At 52.5% G+C, this 16831-nt stretch overlaps 1 protein-coding gene across 3 annotated transcripts in view; it reads right to left on the bottom strand.

Moving 5' to 3' along the window:
* The window catches only part of SLC1A7 (solute carrier family 1 member 7), a 56086-nt gene extending 43242 nt beyond the window's left edge, over positions 1-12844 (bottom strand). The window contains exons 1-4 of one of the 3 annotated variants that reach the window (XR_016211018.1): positions 12665-12844; positions 11105-11225; positions 10456-10636; positions 8671-9063 (exon numbers count right to left, since the gene is read on the bottom strand). The gene's annotated coding sequence lies outside the window, so the exon portion shown is untranslated. Of the gene's footprint in view, positions 1-8670; positions 9064-10455; positions 10681-11104; positions 11226-12664 lie in introns of those variants that run through there. The other 2 variants (XR_016211017.1, XM_089300617.1) reach the window with 2 other exon arrangements.
* Between the last annotated feature and the right edge of the window lie 3987 nt (positions 12845-16831).

Raw genomic sequence — 16831 nt, 5'->3', positions numbered from 1 at the left:
CTCATTAGGGGGCTGGGCAGCCTGGAGCAGGCCTGTAGGGGGGTGGTGATGGAAGAGGGTGGGGCATGCAGGGGCGGCATCTTTGTGACAAAGGGGAGAGGAGGGGAGGAAGGAGAGGACAGGGCCAAGAGGCAGGGCAGGGGCAGGGGCAGAGCTGGGGAGGGGCCACAAGGGGGCTGAGGCCCAGGTTATGGTCATGGCCGAGGTCGCGGCTGGTCCCAACCCAATCAGCTCAGTGACTTTGTCCTCTCTGGGCCTCAGTCTTGCCGGGTTTAGAATGAGAGGAACAGGCTCAGAGCGTTTGAAGGAACTCAGTTCAACAAACCAACCTTCCGGGGGCTGCACTGGTGCCATGAGTTAAGCTACAGCCCGCCACGCCGGCATCATTTATGGCTGCTGGAGTCCCGGCTGCTCCACCTCCGATCCAGCTCCCTGCTAATGCACCTGGGAAAGCAGCAGAAAAATGGCCCAAATCCTTGGGCCCCAGTATCCACGCGGGAGACCCTGATGGAGTTCCAGGCTCCTGGCTGTTGTTGACATTCGGGGAGTGAATCAGGAGATGGAAGGTTGTTCTCTCTCTCTCACTCTCTCTCTCTGTAACTCTGCCTTCAAATAAATAAATAAACAAATAAGCCTTAAAATGCCACCTCCTGAAGCCCCTACCGTGTGCAGAGGTTTCAGGGGAGGGCAGGGGACACGGGAGGTGGGTTCAAGTCTGCGAGCCTTGCCTCCAGCTGCGGCTCTTTGAAAACGTCGGTGTCCTGGTTCACCCTCAGCTCCGCCAGGAGCCTCGCTCCCACTGCAGAGCAGCCCCCGGCCTGCTGGGGGTCCCCCACCACCCTCCTGCACACATTCTGCCACCGGCTGCCTTCCAGATCCAGCCTGCCCTGCGCTGCTCCACCGCCTTCAGCGTGGAATTACGGCTCAGTCAAGCGAAAGCCCTGCACGCGCATCCTGTGCCTCCCTTCCTGGGGGCGGGAGACACGGCAGCGCATCGGGCACAGTGCCTGTCCTCAGGGAGCGTGTAAGGAAGTTGAGAAAGGACAAGTTCATACCAAAAAGTAAATGGCCGGGGCCGGCGCTGTGGCACAGTGGGTTAAAGCCCCAGCCTGCAGTGCTGGCATCCCATATAGGCGCCAGTTCGAGTCCCAGCTGCTCCTCTTCCAATCCAGCTCTCTGCCATGGCCTGGGAAAGCAGTAGAAGATGGCCCAAAAGCTCCCAGACCAGACTCTTTAATAGCATATTGTCTATAAAATCAATGACTTTTTTATTTTTTTTGACAGGCAGAGTGGACAGTGAGAGAGAGAGACAGAGAGAAAGGTCTTCCTTTTTTCCGTTGGTTCACCCCCCGATGGCCGCCACAGCCAGCGTGCTGCGGCCGGCGCACCGCACTGATCCGAAGGCAGGAGCCAGGTGCTTCTCCTGGTCTCCCATGAGGTGCAGGGCCCAAGTACTTGGGCCATCCTCCACTGCACTCCCAGGCCACAGCAGAGAGCTGGCCTGGAAGAGGGGCAACCAGGACAGAATCCGGCGCCCTGACAGGGACTAGAACCCTGGTGTGCAGAGGATTAGCCTATTGAGCCGCGGCGCTGGCCAGTTCATTGTATCTTTCTCTCTGTAATTCTGCCTCTAAAATAAATAAATAAATCTCTAAAAAAAAAAAAAAAAAAAAACATGCATGGGAAGCACTGGATAAAACAAAGCCAAGCAGTTGAAAGTCAGGATACGGGAGTCAGAACCCCAGCTCCATCACTCAGTGGTTGTGTGATCCTGGGCAAATTCCGTGACTGCTCTATAAAATGGCGATGACACAACTGTACCCAGTGATGACACAACCATACCCAGTGATGACACAGCTGTACCCAGTGATGACACAACCGTACCCAGTGATGACACAACTGTACCCAGTGATGACACAGCTGTACCCAGTGATGACACAACCGTACCCAGTGATGACACAACCGTACCCAGCGATGATACAGCTGTACCCAGTGATGACACAACTGTACCCAGTGATGACACAACTGTACCTAGTGATGATACAGCTGTACCCAGTGATGATACAACTGTACCCAGTGATGATACAGCTGTACCTAGTGATGCTACAATTGTACCCAGTGATGATACAACTGTACCCAGTGATGACACAGCTGTACCTAGTGATGCTACAATTGTACCCAGTGATGATACAACTGTACCTAGTGATGATACAGCTGTACCCAGTGATGATACAACCATACCCAGTGATGACACAACTGTACCCAGTGATGCTACAATTGTACCCAGTGATGATACAACCATACCCAGTGATGACACAACTGTACCTAGTGATGACAAAACTGTACCCAGTGATGACACGACTGTACCTAGTGATGATGCAACTGTACCCAGTGATGACACAACTGTACCTAGTGATGACACAATCATACCCAGTGATGACACAGCTGTACCTAGTGATGATACAACTGTACCTAGTGATGACACAACTGTGCCCAGTGATGATACAGCTGTACCCAGTGATGACACAACTGTACCTAGTGATGACGCAACTGTACCCAGTGATGACACAACCATACCCAGTGATGACACAGCTGTACCCAGTGATGACACAACCGTACCCAGTGATGACACAACCGTACCCAGTGATGACACAACTGTACCCAGTGATGACACAGCTGTACCCAGTGATGACACAACCGTACCCAGTGATGACACAGCTGTACCCAGTGATGACACAACTGTGCCCAGTGATGACACAACCGTACCCAGTGATGACACAACCGTACCCAGTGATGACACAACTGTACCCAGTGATGACACAACCGTACCCAGTGATGACACAACCGTACCCAGCGATGATACAGCTGTACCCAGTGATGACACAACTGTGCCCAGTGATGACACAACTGTACCCAGTGATGACACAGCTGTACCCAGTGATGATACAACTGTACCCAGTGATGATACAACTATACCCAGTGATGATACAGCTGTACCCAGTGATGACACAACTGTGCCCAGTGATGACACAACCGTACCTAGTGATGACACAATCATACCCAGTGATGACACAGCTGTACCTAGTGATGATACAACTGTACCTAGTGATGACACAACTGTGCCCAGTGATGCTACAACTGTACCTAGTGATGATACAGCTGTACCCAGTGATGACACAACTGTACCCAGTGATGACACAACTGTACCCAGTGATGCTACAACTGTACCCAGTGATGATACAACTGTCCCGAGTTCATAGGTTGATGGGGTCAAATATGGTGACGCAAGCACAGTGCTTAGAGCAAGGCTGGCTTTGGCAGATATTCCGGTACCCAGCAGAGCTTTTCCCGTAGCAGCACAGGTTGGAAGAAGTCTTGGGATGGGGGTGGGAGTGGGTTCCCACTCCACTTTTGGAGCGGAGAATTCTGTGGGTCTGGTGTTTGAGGAACACATTTTGGAAACCCCATGGCATTGTGGGCATTGTGGTGCAGCAGCTTAAGCCACCACTTGCGAGGCCCGCATCCCACATCAGATTGAGTCTCGGCTTCTCTGCTCCCCATCCAGCTCCCTGCTAATGCGCCTTAGAGGCAGCAGGCGATGGCTCAAGTGCTTGGGTTCCTGCCACCCGTGTGGGAGACCCAGCTGGAGTTCTGGGCGCCTGGCTTTGGCTGTTGTAAGCATTTGAGGAATGAACCAGCAGAGGGAAGTGTGCTCCCTCTCTCTCTCTCTCTCTGCCTTTCAAACAAATAAACAAATCTTAAAACAAAACAAAAACAAAAAACAAGAAAACTCCAGCCTCCAGGGTTGAGCCTGTGCTCCTTAACAAGGCCTTTGAGGCCCTCAGTGCGAAGTTTTGCTCAGTTCTGCCTGCCTCCTGCTCGCCACACTCCCGGCCTTGGCAACTAAGCAACTGCAAGTTCCTGAGATGTCGCCTCCCTCCGTCCATGCTGCCTCCTCGGCCAGGGAGCTCCTCCTCTGGCACTGACAGCCCAGGGTCAGTACCCCCTCTTCAGTGAAGCCTTCCCTGACTACCCCTAATACCACACTGATTCAGGACCAGTGGAGGTGCCAACTCCACCCACAGAGGGGGGTGTAGGGGGGCTTCCCGGCGGAGGGGTCAGTAACCGGAGGAGCGGCACAGGCCGGAGGCGGGCGAGCACAGCCCTCTGGAAACCAGCCAGGGCTGCAGGGGCCGGAGCGAGGCCTCACCCCGCCTGCGGCCTGTCAAGATGAGTTTAGGCTGAGCTCTCCGTGGTGATGACAGCGCTGGGCTGCTGGCTGCTTTCCAGAGACAAAGCAGAGACGCCGCCATCTCCCTGCCACACCCCGGCTCGCGCAAGGCCGGCCCTTCCGGGAAGGTTCGCGGTGGGCAGCCAGGCCGGCCGGGTGCGGATTCCTGCGAGCCTGAGTCACCGGGCCGCGGCTGACCTGGCCTGCGTCGGCTCAGAGGACGGGGAGAGCGACTCCAGCCTCGCACACACCACCCTGCTGCCTCCCCTTCCATCCCCTCCTGTCTAGATTTGTCACTGACGGAAATCAGGCTGCTCAGGCCTGAACCGCTGGACTTGCGGCGAGCCAGGCTCTGATGGGTACCCGGATGCTGTCGCCAGCCCGTCCAGAAAGGGCCACGCAGCAGAGGAGCCGGCGCGCCCCTGGGCCGCTGCACAAGCCTTCCCTGGTCAGCCGAGCGCCCGGGTACGGGGTTAAGGGCACAGGTGCTGGATCGGGACAGCACTGTAGTAGTGCTTGTCGCACTGTTTACATCCATTAAATTAAACACAGCCTGCAGTTCAGCTCCTAGCCACACTTCAAAGCTCAAGAGCACACAGGGCGAGTGGCTACCGCACCCATGCAGTCACAGGCACATTGTTCTATGGAATGTTCTGTGGTCAGTCTGAGTCAGATTCAAATCTCAGCTCAGGGCCGTTTTTCCCAAGCTATGGAGCGTCTCTACATCTATGCAAGCCCGCGTGGCAGCCCATCTCCTCTCGTTTGAACTGAATACTCGAGCAAAGTATAAAGTTAAAACCCCCAGCAAGTTCAAATTAAACTTTGTATTGGCTGGGACTCTTGTCCCAAGTAACAGGAAATGAAATCAAGCTGGCTTAGTTGTTTTTTTTTTTTTTTTAAAGGGGGAATTTATAAACAGTGCTGACTACATAATTTGTGGGACTTGGTGCCAAGTGAACGTATGCAGACACCCCTGGGTGTCTGTTCAAAAAGCAGGCAAAGAGTGCAGTAAAAGCCACACAGAGTGATGGCCTTTCCCTCTCTTTGCTGTCTCTTCTGCTCGTGGTGGCTTTGATTTGCTATTTAATGTCACTCTTCAGTAAATAGAAATTAACATTGTAAGTGATCAGCATGCATTTTGCTGGTCATCTTTATATTGTACATTGCCCATTTTAAATGCAATGAGAGCATTTAACTCATATGCGAGATCACCAGAATCATACAGCGTGTCTACGCGGCTCACTCACAGCTAGCAAGTTCATTCTCACCGGGACAGGGGGGATGGTGCACAAGGCCAGCGCCGCTGCATTCTGGTCAGCGCTCTGTCCTTTGGCTCACGCACTGGAGGGAGAAGGAACCCGGGGTCCCCCCTCTCTCCCCTTCCTTCCACGGCATCATTTTCAGTGTTGCTGGCTGACCAGTGCCGGCAGCTTGCACAGTAAGAAAGCAAACAGTAACGCTCCCTGGTCCTCTGTGCCTCGCAGAATGCCATTTTGTCCCTTCTGTGTTCTAGCGGGTTCTGGTTTGAGGACAGCACGGCTTTTCATGGCTGTCGGGGCCTCTGCTTGCCCAGTTGTGGACGTAACACGCTCACCTTGAACTTTCTTTGAGTCATGACAAACCCCATGTGTCACTGGTACGCTATCATGCTGCGTCTCCGGGCGGGACACCACTTACACCACATGAGTAGGGACTGGGAAGGACCATGGGGAACACGTGTGTCACATGTGTCTTTTCTGCTCTCGTGCAGGCTGCGTGTCCCGTCACACTTTGCTTGTAAAACACAAGTACAAAGGTAATATTATTAATTATTTACAGATGGTGACAGCAGAGCATTAAGCCAAGTGTGGGGGCTGTTCCAGCCTCGGACACGGGCTCATCAAACCAGCCCTGTTTATGAGACTGAGTGAGGCTGGGACAGAGTGCGGGGCGAGCACGGAGCCACGATGGCCATCTGAGTGCCGCGCTTGGTTGTGAGCAGAGTTCCCTCCCTCTCCCCAGCTCTCCTTTCTGCGTGGCTGGCTCATTCAGCCATTCTTCACTCAACACGGATATGCCGAGAGCTGGTTTACGGTCATGATTAAGAGCTCAGACGGTGGGTGTGGGGGTGGGGAGCAGTGCTGTGGCGTAGTAGGTTGAGCCTCCGCCTGTAGCATTGGCACAGTTCGAGTCCTGGCTACTCCACTTCCGATCCATCTCCCGGCTGATGGCCTGGGAAAGTGGTGGAGGATGGCCCAAGTCCTTGGGCCCCTGCACCCACATGGAGACCCGGAGGAAGCTCCTGGCTCCTGACTTTGGATCTGTCCAGCTCCAGCCATTGCGGCCACTTGGGGAGTGAAACAACAGATGGAAGACCTCTCTCTCTTTCTTTCTCTCTCCCTCCTTCTCTCTCTCTCTCTCTCTGTAACTCTGCCTCTCAAATAAATAAATAAATCTTTAAAAAATAAGAGTTCCGATGCTATGACAATGACTTGTGTTTGAACCTGGCTCCTGCGCCAAATATCTGTGTAACTTCAGGCAGGTTATGCTGGGCCTTGGTTTTTGTTGTCTTACATGGAGTGTGGGGAAGCCCTCTTCCCCACAGGGCTGTCATGAAGAGTGGGTGGATTACATCTGTGATGCCTAGGATGGATGTCTGGTCGTAATAAGCAACCTCTGTCTGCATGTTACCACGGCCAAGTGTAGTCCAGACCCTGGGGTACAGCAACAGAAAGAGACAACAACCCCAGCTGTCACAGAGCTCCAGGTGCTGGGAACATTTCCACTACTGCTCTGTCACCAGCAGCTGTCTCACTTTCATTCCACAATTCTCAGAGAAGATTCTGATTGGCCCAGCTTAGGCTGTGGCCAGTAGAGGTAGAGCTGCAACGTTTTCATTTTATTTGATTAATTTTAAGTTGCAGCATTTTTAATCGCTGCTTCTTTGGTACTGGTAGATGTGTGTAGTAGCAACTAGAAACCTAGATGCACTGGGTAGGCCCAGCCAAACATCTGTCCATTGTCAGCGCAGGGCAGGGCTCACTAGTTAGGGGCGCCTTTTTCTCTTGTGTGAAGTGCCCAACATCTCTCTCCTCTCTAGCAAGCTGCCCTGGAACTCAGAATGGGCTCCTTGTTGCTTGGTTCTCTGAAGCCTGCCTCTCCCCTTTCTGGCAGCAGGTGCCTGAGGCCCCACCCACCGTGGGCACAGGACAGGCTCTGGTCCAGCTAATTTGCCACTGCTTCTCAGCCATGCGTCTCACTGGGCCACTCAGCTGCCAATCAAGGGCTCAAAAGCCAGGCATGAAGGCCCCAGGGAATCCTAGATGCACCCCTGTCTGCTGAGGCCCACTTAAGGAAAGGAGCCTAGGCAGGGTAACCTGGAAATCCGCTCCCAAGTGCAGAGCAGAGCTGTCTGTCCCCTCCCTAATCCTGGAACTGCTCCTCAAAGAATCGGGCCCTGGGGACCGTTCCTTCGTAGTCTGTCTCCTTTAAGATGAGGAATAGGGTATTTCACAAAGGTGGGAGGAAATGGAATTACAGATAACTATATTTTGGTGCAAACAAGTTTGAAATCCATGTATGCAAGTGTGCTTCCACCTCCTAACCATCCCGGGTCTCCATGTGGCCCCTGTGCCCCTCGGGCCCAGGCTCTCGCCACCTGTTGTCTCTGGCTGCCTTTGGGAAGGTGCTGAGGTCAGTGGCTGCTGAGTAGGGGAAGCTGGGGCACACAGGAAAGCTCTCTGCAGAGCTACAGTGGCCAGTGACGGGGGAAAGACTGGTCCTGAGGGGCCAGCATTGTGGTGTGGCAGGTAAAGCCTCTGTCTGTGATGCTGGTATCCCCTGTGGGTACTGATTCAAGTCCCAGCTGCTCCACTTCTGATCCAGCTCCCTGCTAATGCACCTGGGAAAGCAGCAGAAGATGGCCCAAGTGCTTGGGCCCCTAAAGCCACATGGGAGACCTGGTAGAAGCTCCTGGCTCCTGGTTTCAGCCTGGCCCAGGCCCAGCAGATAGATCGATTGATCTCTCTCTCTCTCTCTCTCTATGTCTCTTTGTCCTCTCTAACTCTGACTTTCCAATAAATAAATAATAAATAAATAATAAAGATAGAAAGGCTGATCTTGGGGAGTTGGGGCCCTAGTGGACAGAAATCGGGCAGTGGACTCAGCTCTGCCTCCGGAAAGAGTAAGTATGAGACTGGACCAAAGCACTGGACACCCGGGAGGGGCCGCACAGGTCAGGAGCCTTAGTGCCCTGTCCCCCGCGTGGAGTGCTCCCAGGCTTTCTCCACCCAGGGATGCTCCTTCAGGAAGCTGTGGCGAGGCTGCACGGCCGAAAAGCAGGCGGTCACGAGCATGAATTCCAACATTGTTTACACCAAAATGCACGAATCTTCTCATCCTGTTTTTCCACGAGCTTTTTGGAGCACCCTTATAATGTACACATCACCCAATTCACTCAGTTTAAATGTACAAGGCAGTATTTTTTTTTTTAAGTAAATTTGCAGAGCTGCGCAATTGCCACGACAATCCAATTTTGGGACAGTTCCGTCTCCCCGGCAGACGCCTCCCAGCCCATCCCCACCTCCATTCCCCGTCGCCACAGACCGGTTTTCCTGAGTGTTTCACACCAATGGAATCACGCAGAATGTGGGCTTTGTTTTCCACGTGGCTGCTCTCATGCAGCGTGTTTGGGGTGTGCCTCAGCAGCTCGCTCCGCTCACTACTGAATACGGTGGTGCACAGGAGAACCACGGCCCGGCGCTTCCAGTTGCATTGCTTCCACTTCTCGCCTTTTCTGAACAGCGCCACTACGAATGTTCGCGTCCATGTTGCTCTGCCCGTGAGTCAAATTACTAGGTCATTGGAGAAAAGTATATTTAGCTTTTTTTAAAAAAAGAATTATTTGAGTTATTTGAAAGACAGAGTTACAGAGAGAGGTAGAGACAGAGAAAGAGAGGTCCTCCATTCCGCTGGTTCACTCCCCAAATGACCGCAACGGCCAGAGCTGAGCTGTTCCAAAGCCAGGAGCCAGGAGCTTCTTCCAAGTCGCCTACATGAGTGCAGGGGCCCAAGGACTTGAGCCATCTTCTACTGCTTTCCCGGGCCATAGCAGAGAGCGGGATTGGAAGAGGAGCAGCAGGGATTCAAACAGGCACCCATATGGGATGCCAGTGCTGCAGGCTGGGGCTTTAACCCACTGTGCCACAACGCCAGCCTCTGTTTAGCTTTTTTTCTTTTTAAAGATTTTATTTATTTCAGAGGCAGATTTACAGAGAACCAGCAGAGAGAGAGCACCCGTTTGAGTCCCAGCTGCTCCTTTTCCAATCCAGCTCTCTGCTAATGGCCTGGGAAAAACAACGGAAGATGGCCTATGTGTTTTGGCCATTGACAGCCACATGGAAAATCTGAATGAAGCTCCTGGCTCCTGGCTTCAGCCTGGCACAGTGCTGGCCACTGTAGCCATCTGGGGAAGTGAATCAGCGGATGGAAGCTCTCTCTCTGTCTCTCCCTGTGTCTTTGTAACTCTGACTTTTAAATAAACAAATGAATCTTTTTAAAAGTAAATCTTTAAACCCCACCCCCACTCTCTCTCTTTGTCTGAAATGCTGTCTGTCAAATGAATAAATAAGGATTTAAAAAAAAGAGGGCGGAGGCACTGTGGCATAGCAGGTAAAGCCACTGACTGCAGCACCAGCATCCCATATGGGCGCCAGTTCAAGTCCCGACTGCTCCACTTCTGATCCAGCTCTCTGCTGTGGCCTGGGAAAGCAGCAGAAGATGGTCCAAGTCCTTGGGCCCCAGCACCCACACCAGAGACCTGGAAGAAACTCCTGGCTCCTGGCTTTGGATCAGCGCAGCTCCAGCCATTGCTGCCATTTGGGGAGTGAACCGGTGGATAGAATATCTCTCTTCTATCTTCTCTGTCTCTCTGTCTCTCTCTCCATCTTTCTCTGTGTCTCTCTGTAATGCTGACTTTCAAATAAACAAATATATCATAAATTTTTTTTCTGTTCTGTCTCCCCCTCGCTGTTTGTAACTCTGCCTCTCAAATAAATAAATAAAATCTTAAAAAAATTTTTTTGGTCGGCTTGATCTCACTGGTTAGGCCGGGTAGAATCTACCATTATGATAGTGGCTCCTTCTTTTTCTCCCTGGAGTCCTCGTAACTTGTGATGTGTGTGTTTCAGGCCTGTGTTTCCTGTTTCCTACAAGTCATGTTACCACTACGCGGTGAGCCTTCTTACCCTCGCGATCTTCCCGACATCACCGTGTTCCAGGGAGAACATCCAGGCACTGCGCACTGGCAAGGCTTGACCTGGTGGGGTCGCGGACGGCCACGGAAGCTGAGCGCCGCAGCACCTCGCCCTCCCAGCCCGGGGCGGGTCCTCCCGCGCACCTCTCATCTGACCGCTCTCCTCCGGGATGCTGCAGAACAACAACGATCTCGAGCAGGCTATTCAGGTCATTTGCTATTTGATAAAAGGAAGAAAAACAACAGAGAAAGAAGGCTCTCCTACCGAGGCGAGACAGAGCTAGGGAATGAGAGTTTGCCAAGAGAAGTGGAACGCTAGGTTCTAGACTGTTTCCAAGGTCCCCTGCGCCACACACGTGTGATGGAAGCCTCTGCTTCTCCTGCAGTCGGCCTGGGCTCGGCAGGGAGGCACCACAGCCGGGTTCTAAGAACGAAGCTGCTGGACGCGGCACGTGGCAGGTCGATGGGGTGAGACCCTGTCCCCAAACCTGCTCACCCTGTTCGGCACCTGTTCTGTGCGCAGTCCTTGGCAGAGTTGATTTCACCGCAGCCCCATGAGGAAGGGTTCGGCATCAGCATCATCATTTTACAGATGAGAACACTTCGGCCTAAATAAAGTCGGTTTTCCCACAGGTACTCACCTAGGAAGCGGAGCAGGGTTGGGATCCAGTTCTTCTTACCCTGCTTGTTTGCAGGAAGGACCAGAGAACTTGACTTCAACTCTGGCTCTTGCTTTCAGCATTGGCCCAGCCTCAGCTGTCACTGTTGGGGAGTGGACCAAGGGAGGGGAGCTCTTAGTGTGGTTGTGACTGTCTCTGCCTTTCAAATAAAGGAATAATTTTAAAAATTAGATAAATAAAAGTAAAACTAGAGTGCAGACCTGTCATTGTCTAAGACAGGAGGAACTCTGAGTAAATCTTTGTTACCAGCATTTGCCAAAAAGGCGTGGTAAGGATACATAGGAAACCAAGACAGATGTGTACAGGTTGGACTAGAGCTGCAGTTCTCAAACTTCAGAGGGAATTGGCATCACCTGTAGGGTTTGTTAAGCCAGGAATTGCTGGGGCAGGCACTGGGGAGTAGCAGGCCACACTGCTGCTCGGAATGCCCACTTCCCGTCTCATAGTGCCCGCTCCAAGTCCAGGCTACTCGGCACTTCTCACTTCTTCTTCTTCTTCTTTTTCTTTTTGACAGGCAGAGTTAGTGAGAGAGAGAGACAGAGAGAAAGGTCTTCCTTCCGTTGGTTCACCCTCCAAATGGCCGCTATGGCCGGCACGCTGCGCCAATCCGAAGCCAGGAGCCAGGTGCTTCCTCCTGGTCCCCCATGGGGTGCAGGGCCCAAGCACTTGGGCCATCCTCCACTGCACTCCCGGGCCACAGCAGAGAGCTGGCCTGGAAGAGGGGCAACCGGGACAGAATCCGGCGACCCGACAAGGACTAGAATCTGGGGTGCTGGCGCTGCAGACGGAGGATTAGCCTAGTGAGCCGTGGCGCCGGCCAACTCGGCACTTCTAATCAGGCTTCCTGCTGATGCACTTGGGAGGCTGTGGAAGATGGCCAAGTGCTTGGGCCCCTGCCACCCAGGTGGGAGACCCAAATGGAGTTCCTGGCTTTGGCATGGCCTAGCCCGGGCTACTGAGAGGATCTGAAGAGTGAACCAGTGATGACGATCTCTCTTTCATCTCTCTGTCACATTACCTTCCAAACAAATCTTTAATAAAACGCACATGAATTGCTGGCTCCCACCCCTACAGCTTCTGATTTAGCAGGTCTGGGTGGAGCCCCCAAATTTGCATTTTTAACCAGCTCCCAGGGAACTACCAGTCATGAGACCACACTTGGGCCAGAAAATGGGGCAGGGTTAGCGGCTGGAGCAGGTCTTCTTAGGGCACATCTTCCTGTCATTCTTTTTCTCCTTGCTTGGCCTGCAGATCCCGAAGCCTCACTGAAAAGACACCTCAACGGCCACGCCCCTTTCAGGTAAGGACCGATGCAGGTGCTGGATGCTGGAACACAATTCACAGTGGTGTCAGCCTTCAGGTCTCCGTGTAGGAGTTCCCCATTGTGGGGGCTTCACTCTGCGGTGAAGTCACCAGGCCCCGGGCCCAGGTGATGCTGAGCTGCGCTGTGCGACACCACCAGAAGGAAAGAAATGGGGTGTGGGAGTCACCGAGCCCGCATCCAACCCATGAGCCGCTCACCTGTTCTGAGCTCCTCTGTCTCTGGGTCTCAGTTTCCCTGCTTGCAGAACAGGGATGCTAATGCCTGTCTCTTGGGGCTGCTGGGAGAATCGGTATCTTCTACGTGCACAGCACACAGCACCGAGCGAACGTGAGTGTTTCTTGACTTCTCGGTTTAGTGATTGCATCAGTTGTTTTCATAATCGGCTCCCCCCACCCCTTGATTTATTAAGTAATTGTCCCAAAAGTTTATAACAGGTCATGGATTGGTGGCCCGCACCCTTGTTTTGATTGGCACTCAAAGTGATTAACAAAAACCTAATTTAGTTGCCAACATTTAAAAAGTAGGAATCTTACATAAAAATCTGGATTTGTGGCTTCATTGGAAACATCTGCATGACCACAACCGCTGGGGCTGAGAGTCAGCTGCTTGTTCCCACTCACAGCCCTGCCCACCCCGCCCGCTGCCGGCCACCTGGTCTCCCTGGGGTCCCTGAACAGCGGGCGGCTGGAGGCTGGAAGGCGCTAAGAAAGGCTCCCTGTTGGTCAGGTACGTTCACCTGCTTTGTCTCACGTGAGCCCCACTCAGGAGGGAGGTGCAGTATTGTCCCCATGTACAGGTGGAGACACTGACACTGAGCGGCCCGCGTTACTCAGGGTTGAGAGTGACAGCCGTGGCCACAGACCGCCAGCAGTCCCTGGGGACTCCCAGGTGCTAGGCGTTATTCCCGTGTCCCCATGAATTTAGCCGTCACCATGATTTTATTACATATTTTCATTTTCTGTACTTTAAAGATGAAGAAATTGAGGTAGAGAGGAGGCAAGCCACTTCCCCACGGTCACACGGCTAGAAAGTCCCAAGTAAGGGGGCCAGCGCTGTGGCGTAGCTGGTAAAGCAGTGCTGGCATCCCAAAGGGGAGCTGGTTCGAATCTCGGCTGCTCCACTTCCAATGCCGCTCCCTGCTAATGTGTCTGGCAAAGCATCAGAAGATGGCTCAAGTGCTTGGGCCCCTGCACCCACGTGGGAGACTCAGAAGAAGCTCCTGGCTCCTGGCTTTGGCCTGGCCCAGCCCTGGTCATTGTCACCGTTTGGGAGTGAACCAGCAGACAGAAGAGCTCTCTGTCTCTCTGTCTCCCCCCCGCCTCTGTAATTCTGCCTTTAAAATAAATAAAATAAATTGAAAGGAAGGAAGGAGGGAGGGAGGGAGGAAGGGAGTTAGTTAGTTCCGAGTAAACCCAAGCCTTCTGAGCCCTCATCTGCCTGTGTTCCACTTGGCTGCAGCACGGTCTCTCCTCTCTCTGGTCGAACAGGTTGGGCTTACTGCTCTCTTTAGTGAATGAGCAGGTGCGCCTTGAGAGCCTGGGAACCCTGAGAGATCTCAGCAATCGGGTGCTGGGAAAGAACTTCCAGGACTGAGGTTGGGGGCATTTTGCCTGGGATTTAAGGAAGCAGGTGTTGTTTTGTTTTGTTTTGTTTTGTTTTCTTGATTGGTTATTGACAGGAGACAGGGATAATTCCATGAGGGGACTTTCTTTTTTTTTTTTTAAAAAAGATTTATTTTATTTATTTGAAAGGCAGAGTTAGAGAGAAGGAAAGACACACACACACACACACACACACACACACACACGAGATATCTTCCATCCTCTGGTTCACTCCCCAGATGGCCACAATGGCCAGGGCTGGGGCCAGGCTGAAGCCAGGAGCCAGGAGCTTCATCTGGGTCTCCTATGAGGGTACAGGAGCCCAAGCACTTGGGCCATCTCCCACTGCTTTCCCAGGACATTAGCAGAGAGCTGGATTGGAAGTAGACCAACTGGGACACAAACTGGCACAGGTGGCAGCTTAACATGCTATGCTGGGGCCAGCACTGTGGTGTAGTAGGTAAAGTCCCCGTCTGCAGTGCCAACATCCCATATGGGTGGAAGAAGCTCCTGGTTCCTGGCTTCAGATTGGCCCAGCTCCTGGGAGCTCTGTTGCAGCCCTTTAGGGAGCAAACCAGCAGATGGAAGACCTCTCTCTCTCTCTGCCTCTGCCTCTCTGTAGCTCTACCTTTCAAATACATAAAATAAAAATCTTAAAAAAAAAAAGGTGCTACACCACAGTACCCACACCACGAGGGGACATTCTTAGTCCGTCCCCTGGGCGAGCCAGGAAGACTAGATCAGGGCTCAAACAGTCCCCGTCTAGCAGTGCGCTCACTCAGGTGAACCAGGATGAGGGAGGTTTGGTGTCTGTGTGACTTGCACAGTGTTTTCAGGGAAAACAAACCCAAACTCAGACCACAGTTAGCACGGAAGACGTCTGGGACCCACAGAGGTGCAGGATTTCTCCCCCCACCCTCAGCCCGTAAGTGATCATTTCGGTAGCAGACAGCTGCTGTGCCCGGGGCCCAGGTATCCTAATCTTTGTCCAGGTTCTGGGCCCCACAGAGATAAGAGCCCTAAACAGAGGCGTCCATAATAGTACACAAGCGAGAACAGGATTTACTGAAAAGGGTGAACGCACATTCACACCCACGTCTGGGCCTCGCCTGTCAGGAGTGGGCCAGAGTTCCCGATGAGGAAGGGAGGGACAGGAGGCCTGAGAAGGAGGCCAAGCCTGGCCCACGGCAAAAGGGGATCCCTCTCTTTTATGAGGTGGGGGCTGTGCCTTAGGTGAATAAACAAACAAGGTGGGGTCTGAGCATGCATGGAGCTTTCATGCATGTGTTGTGCCTATTATATATAGTACATGTATGTTATATGTGCAAGTGCTGTATAGACATGTATCTATTGTGTGTGTGCTGTGTATATAAGAGCATGAGTTGTATACACATGTATCTTTGTGTCGTGTGTTGTATGCTTACCTGTGTGAATGTTGTATTGTGCAACATTGTTGTATGTATGCATGTGTATGTTATTGTGCAACATGTTGTATGCATGCATGTGTGTTGTACATGTATGTAAATGTATGTATGTGTTGTGTGTGTATCGCAATACCACTGTGACATGGTTTTTGTCAGTACTCACGGGAGTTTGCTGAGCGGTCTTGCTTTTGTCTCACTTGATCAGCTGTAGAGTGGCCTGTGTGACACTGGCACTCCTTGCAGTCACGCTGTACAGGGGAACACGGAGGCCCAGCTGTGTGAGGCGCTTTCCGGATGTCACTGTCTGTTTTCCTCTCAGAAGTGACTGGGGCTGGAGTCCAGCGTGAGCATAGCAAGAAGTGAAAGTTTTTCCACCCCCCGCCCGTGCTGGATTTGTGTTCGTGGCCACAGAACCAAGATCGTGGGGGCCCAGGTAGATGGGCGGCCTTCTAGAAGCCAGTTCCCTGATGTCCTTATTTGTCCAGGAATTGATTATTCTCAGCTAAGTTTCAAACGGACGATGCACATCTTTCGTATCCTGAGTGGTGGGACTGCCCAGTCCTCAAAGGCCGGGCTCAAAAGTCCACCTGCATTTGATATTTTCTTTTATTCTTTTCCTTCTTTAAGAAAATTTTATTTATTGGAGAGATAGAATTACAGACAGAGAGGGAGAGACAGAGATAGAGGTCTTCTATCCGCTGGTTCTCTCCTCAAATGGCCACAATAGCTGGAGCCAGGTAGATCTGAAGCCAGGAGCCAGGCGCCAGGAGCCAGGAGCTTCCTCTGGGTCTCCCACGTGGGTGCAGGGGCCCAAGCACTTGGGCCATCTTCCACTTCTTTCCCAGGCGACAGCAGAGACCTGGATCAGAAGAGGAGCAGCCGGGATGCAAACCAGCGCCCATATGGGATGCCAGCACTGCAGGCAAAGGCTTAGCCTGCTGCACCATAGTGCCAGCCCCTCAAGTTTTTTTCAAAACACAGCTGAATGGTTGCTGGAAGGCCTTATGACTCATATCCCAGCATCCTCTGGGCTCCCATAGCACCCTTGTATGCACTTGTTAATTAGCTACATCTAACCATTCCTTAATATTTATATGCTTTGAAAGATCATGTTTTACATGATAAATACATACAAAAGCCCAAGTTCTTCCCCAGGCTGGCCACATTGACCTACTCTGATTAAAATAAGTATCTGGGGGCCAGTACTGTGGTAACAGCAGGTTAAACCCCTGCCTAAACACCGGCATCCCGCACGGGCACCAGTTTGAATACTGGCTGATTCAGCTCCCTGCTAAAGCACCTGGGAAAGCAGCGGAGGATGGCCCGAGTGCTTGGGCCC

Source organism: Oryctolagus cuniculus, chromosome 7 (genome assembly GCF_051225735.1).
Source record: "Oryctolagus cuniculus isolate XC-2025 breed Fujian yellow rabbit chromosome 7, ASM5122573v1, whole genome shotgun sequence".
Taxonomy (NCBI): domain Eukaryota; kingdom Metazoa; phylum Chordata; class Mammalia; order Lagomorpha; family Leporidae; genus Oryctolagus; species Oryctolagus cuniculus.
The sequence above is the reverse complement of the archived record's forward strand: the minus strand, read 5'-3'. Positions and strand labels throughout refer to the sequence as shown.